Below are 6189 nucleotides of genomic sequence, written 5' to 3'. Positions count from 1 at the left end.
TTCTTGTTGATCGTCCGTTTCTTTCATGCAACTCCAATTTTCATGTGACCCACCACACCCTTCACAAGCCATAACCGAGACTGTTTTTGTCATTTCTAATTTTTTTATTTTTGAAGAAAGGGCCTCGATTTGGGCTTGTAAAGAGGTGCTTTCGTCGACCTTATGGGCGCCCGGGGCGATAGACTTATTTCCCCGGGGAGTGTGCCATTGAAAATTGGTTTGAGCAATTTCCTCAATTTGATTATATATTCCATGTGGGCGTCGATTACCTAAAAGTCCCCCGGAGCTAGAATCAAGTGTCTGCCTAGTGTGTGGCAACAATCCATTGTAGAAAGTGGATACTTGTTGCCATATTGCGAGGCCATGATGGGGACACTTGCGTAATAGCTCCTTGAACCTTTCCCATGTTTCATATAAGGATTCCCCGTCCTCTTGTGAGTATGCGTTAATTTCAGCCATTAATTTAGCAGTTTTAGAAGGAGGGAAATACTTATATAGAAACTTTTGGGCTAGTTCATCCCAGGTGTTTACCGATCCAGCTGGGAGGGTGTTGAGCCAAGCTTTCGCTCGGTCTTTTAGTGAGAACGGAAACATACGGAGGCGTATGGCGTCGTTTGATGCTCCATTGATCCGAAAGGTATCACATATTTCTAAGAAATTAGTTATATGTAGATGAGGATCCTCGTCCGCAAGCCCGTGGAAGGTTGCGGAGTTTTGGAGCATTTGTATCAAATGCGGTCGAAGCTCGAAGTTATTGGCTTCGACATTCGGAGCATTGATAGCGGCGCCTAGATTACCTACGGTGGGCCGTAGATAATCCATAAGGGTACGTTGGTCCGCCATTGGGGGTGGATCACCCGAAACCTTCTCTTGGTTTTTGGCTTTTAACCTTTTTCTGAGAAAGCGTTCGGGTTCTTCTAGCGGTTCTTTTATGTCTTTATTGGAACTGGAGCTCATACACTACGTGAGGATGGTGTCGGGTTCCAAGTCCTGCAATAAAAACAAAAAAGAATGTCGGTCAGAAGGTTCACCACGGCCCCGTGTTGAGCGAACACGGCCCCGTGGTCGGAAATACAGTGATTGTTTTCCAGATCCCAGTTACTGGAAGTTGGACACGGCCCCGTGTTGCACCGGCACGGCCCCGTGGTCAGCCTTCTGTAACTTGAAAAACAAAAACTGCCAGTAACTTTGCTGAGCACGGCCCGTGTCCGACCAGGCACGGCCCCGTGCTGAGCTCTGCAGAAGCTAAAAATCTAAGAAAAAATCCTAAAAAATTAAAGAAAAATAAAAATACGATTAGGCCGTTGATTCCTAACTTTCTTAAAATCCTTGTGTCCCCGGCAGCGGCGCCAAAAACTTGATGCGTGTCAGTGTGTATATATTTTTGATGTATATTTAAGCCCTTTTTACACTTTTAGCCAAGTTTTAAATTTATAAAACACGATATTCACTAACACTAAACACACATATGGGCAAGTGCACCCATCGTGGACGTAGTATAGTGTTGGTAAGATACCGAGGTCGTCCAAGGACACAAGAGCTTTTAATACCGGTTTATCCTCAACGTCTAATCAAATCAAAAAGTTAGAAAAATGTTTTAAACTAAGAAAAATAAAAACTAACTAAATGCTGAAAATAAAAATAAAATAAAAACAGATAGACAAGATGAATCACTTGGATCCGACACGTGTATTAGTATAACCTTTGATTATTTTCGCACTTTTGCACTTGTTTAAGAGATTATCTTAGTTATTGTAGTAGGCCCCTCTTTTGAAGGTGACGTTACCCTCAACCCAGTAGTTTGAGTCAGCAAGGATACAATCCTAAAGGGTCGGATTATTGGAAGATAATGAATTAAGTTATTAATGCAAATTGTGGTAGGCCCCGCTTCTGGCGGTGACGTTACCCTCGGCTAAGTAGTCTGAGTCAGCAGGGATACAGTCCTAAATAACCGGGTTATAGTATTAATAGTAGTTAACTTATGAGGGGGTCAAAGAGTTTGGATCCCCGCCATCCAATACCTATGGACATTGAAGGAGATCCTACTAAATTTGACCCAGGTCCCAAGCAGGACCTCTAAACGCTGAACAAGGGCAAGACCCTTACCAAACCGTTCCCTTAACCCCCGACCAGGTAGCCAACATACCTCCATATAGACCGTGGAGATATGAATGGTGAAAATCTTTTATTTTATATAGATAGTAAAATAATGCCAAGACACCACGGACAAACGATAAGGAAAGATCACCTTCAACATAAGTAACTAGTTATTAAAGTCATTAATACAAAACCAAATAAAAAGTGCAAAAGATTAAAAATAAAAAGTATTATACTAAACACTTGTCTTCACCAAGTGATGTAAGAGACTTAGGCAAACATGGCCTTGATTGTCAAGAACTCTTACGATCAATCTTGGATCCCGAGACGACTCACACACTCTACGATGGACAATGGATGATGGTGGTGGATGATGGTGTTATGGTGGTGGTGGGTGGTGGATGAAGTGTGAGAGAGGTGGTGTGCCAAGGGATGAGAGAGAATGAAGCCAAGCTCCTCTATTTATAGGCTGAACAGAAGGCTGGACACGGCCCCGTGCCCGCCTGACACTCTCTCTCCTCATTAATTGTAATTGCGAATTACAATTAATGCGCCTGCTGTACTTTCACCACGCCCCCGTGCTCGCTGGACACGGCCCCGTGGTGGGCAATGGAAGCTTCTACTGGTTTGTCTTTTCTGCTGCTTCCTGGGCACGCCCCCGTGTTCGCTGGACACGGGGCGTGTTCAGACTCTGTTTCTTCCTTTTTGCTTTGGGAGGTGCCGTTGAGGGTCCGGGCAGTCTACTTTTGTTCCTTTTCTTGTATTTATGGTAGAATTAGTGGTCTTTTTGCTTCTTTTGTGATTTTGAGCTCATTTCATCCTGAAAATACAAAAGGAAGACAAAAACACTCTTTTTCCAACATTAGTACTAAAAAAGGGTTAGTTTTATGCCTTAATTGATGTGTTTTATATGTTGCATTTTACACACATCAAATCATGAATAACATCGCGTATAACTATTTGGACTCCTCAGATGTTTCGAGGAAGAGGAGGAGACATATGGTGTTCTCCAGATATTATTATTATCGTAGAGTTGAGGAGTCAATATGTTTTATAGACGTATAAATATCTGTGTTGTTCCCTTTCTCAGGACCACTGGCACGGTAGCTGTAGGTGTCGTGACACGAAAAGCCTTAACCGAAAGGGATCAAAGAACCATGTTTCCCCTTATGCGATTTCTTAAATTAATATCTCTGGGGGACAGTAAATGAAAGAATTCAGGCCAGGATTCCGTGTAAATAGGGCTTGGGCGTCATTCCCTTTCGTCCGAGTTCCACGGTGCCATTCCTTCTCATGGTTGTTTCGTCGCCCTGCTTAGGAATGGTAATCCTCTGCCGACTGCCCTTTCACCATTATCGAGATAAATAATTAGTATGGCCGTAACAAAATATTACCGGAAAAAGGACCGAATGAACCGGTGGTCTAGATCTGTAGGTTTAGATAGGAGTTATCACATAGGTTAATCATCGGATTACTTTCTGATTATGGTTTTCTTACCTCGCACTAGGGTTATGTCACTCCCAACCGAGGTTTACCAAATTGATACTTGGATTGGACTGCGAATGATGTGGTATATTTATAAATAAACGTATACATATGAGTGTCCTGTTAATATGAAGTATTAACGGGCACGAGGAGTATGGAGAAAATGTTTTCGCCTCCACGAGTCTTATTACAATCAGATCCGCCTTCCCCACAACTCCTTGCCGAATTTTGATTACACTGGATTAGTTCCTCCATTTATGTGTTACCCCTAAATCCCCTTGGGTTATCAATACCGATGCTAATTACGTTTCCGTACAAAGAATTTGAGATTGTTTTATTAGCGAACAATATCTAGTAAAGGAAATGTATGCTTTAACCAAATAGCTTCATAAACGACGGTCGGCAGCATAAGTATAAATTGTTTATCGTAACGTAATAATTTCGATTATATGACTGTACGTTTTAGCAAATCCCGCTAAAAGAAATAAATTATGCTGAATTGTCTCACCAGAGACAGGAACATTGTTACCTATCATGAATCAATCATTGGGTAAATCGATGTCGGTAAGCTACCACGGTTATACCCAAATTGTTCCGTACAGAGTACTACCAGGGTGTAGTACCCCTAGAAAGTCATACTATGTATTCTGAAAAAAAGGACTTTCCCGGGATTAACCCAAAGGTCGTTATATGTAGACCCAAACTACCTTTCCTTTAGAATCACCGCAAACCTGTATAGATATCGTGGTTACGACAACTGTGGCATCATCTATCGCATCCACCAGGTAGAAGTCTCAACACTGCATTACCCAAAACATTACCTGAACGGATCGCAACATAAAGCCCGTCTGCCCTGAGTAACGGTACCTTGATAATGTAGCCGGGTGTTTATTTATAGGAAGTACCGCAGCATATCCACCACACCCATATAGATGATCACTGTTTCGTTCCACAAGATATTCGCGCCTAATATTACTTTCTGCGAATAACCAACTGAAATCCGAAACAGTCATTAATAAAAAAGACACAATGTATCCGACGGTCACCCAAACGATATTCCACAACGCAAAGCGTTTCAAGGAAATCCGTATCATCACAAAAATTTATACCCAATGGAACCGAATAACAACAGGAAGGGTAACTTATTCACACACTCCATGCCATCTCCATAACCCGGAGATCGTCATATTCAGATATAACATATATCGAAACATGTGCTAAGGAATACCACGAAGCATTCTAGTATCACACGACGTGAAGGCTAAAGCCAATATTGTAAGCAAAAGAGGAATCCAGCGGACAATCACATGGATCATGGATTCACGGACGAAAAAGTTTCGTAAGATGTTTAAACTCTACGATTGTATAACAATCGAATGTGAAGCAATGAGAAGTGGAGTAAGGATCCGTACACGTCCTCCCAGTCTATCAGAAGGACCTGAGCGTTCTTTGGTTATCTATGTTCTTTTTGAAGTATCACTCTAGTATATAACCATCGTTATAGTAGCTATAAGAGTAGAGTTGGTGAGATCGTATCATAATAACATCTTGAGTTCTCACATCATAAAGTATACGTAACAACTGTGTGAGTGATAGGAATCAAACTCAAGTGTATATTAAATATGTGATCAGTAGGAATGTGGAATGGACTGTAATCCCAGTTTTCTGCCTATCCCGAAGACACATGCAGTACGTATTATCCACCAATCCTAATTCATGTATCAATCCACACACTATCACCTTGGTACACTTATGTATCACTCCACGTAATTGTGTTTATTACCGAGACTTTCCTAACACCGCCTCGTATGAGCAAGTCTCTGATTACATTCCGGACCATAATAACCCACTTGCCCCACAAGGCCATCCTGGTACTCGCCAGTAGGATACTTTACAATGTTCATTAACTACTTTTCGTATTGATTAATTTTTCCAATGATGTCCACTAAGGTCCGAGCCTCGAGTTATAGTCTAGGTTTCCTTAAAGGCACCTAATTCTCTATAACCAATGGCACTGATACCATCTTCTGTCACACCCCGATTTGCAGCGGGAGAAAAAACGTGGGATGCAACAGACACCTCTGGTACAAGCACATTGTTTATAAAGACACTACATTTTGTTAATTACAAAATGTCGATTACATACTACATGTATGTTACAACTGCGTGTTCCCATGAACCACATAAGTCTTCTAAGTCGCATGCGTCTATCTCAATATTTTCCAATAAACACGTCTTGAACAACATACACGGACCACATTAGTCTCAAGTTACATGAAATGCATGTTAGTTTTAAAAAGGGTCAGCTAAACGCTGCTGGTGAGTTCCACTAGTTTGGTTGTATCGTAGTAAAATGTGTTGACAAGTTTAATTACATAGGTCATAGGTCACAGATGGAATTACACGAGAGCACAATCACAAATGGAATTTCCCGAGATCACAAACACCTTCAGCGCGCCGGACCGTGTCACACCAGACACCTTCAGCTCCCCGGCCCGTATTAGAATCGACACCTTTAGCTTGCCGGACCGTGTCACAACGGACACCTACAGTTCACCGGTCTGTGTTACAATCAGCACCTTCAGCTTGCCGGACCGTGTCACAACG

The 6189-nt window shown here is 42.0% G+C and overlaps 1 non-coding gene across 1 annotated transcript; it reads left to right on the top strand.

Moving 5' to 3' along the window:
• Positions 1-358: 358 nt before the first annotated feature.
• Positions 359-465, top strand: LOC118492711. Its single transcript, XR_004894713.1, has one exon. It is a non-coding gene; the product is annotated as a small nucleolar RNA R71 (small nucleolar RNA).
• Positions 466-6189: the final 5724 nt, after the last annotated feature.

This window comes from Helianthus annuus, chromosome 5, assembly GCF_002127325.2.
Source record: "Helianthus annuus cultivar XRQ/B chromosome 5, HanXRQr2.0-SUNRISE, whole genome shotgun sequence".
In the NCBI taxonomy this organism is placed as follows: Eukaryota; Viridiplantae; Streptophyta; class Magnoliopsida; order Asterales; family Asteraceae; genus Helianthus; species Helianthus annuus.
Note: the sequence above shows the minus strand (reverse complement) of the source record. Positions and strands in the feature narration are given on the sequence as shown.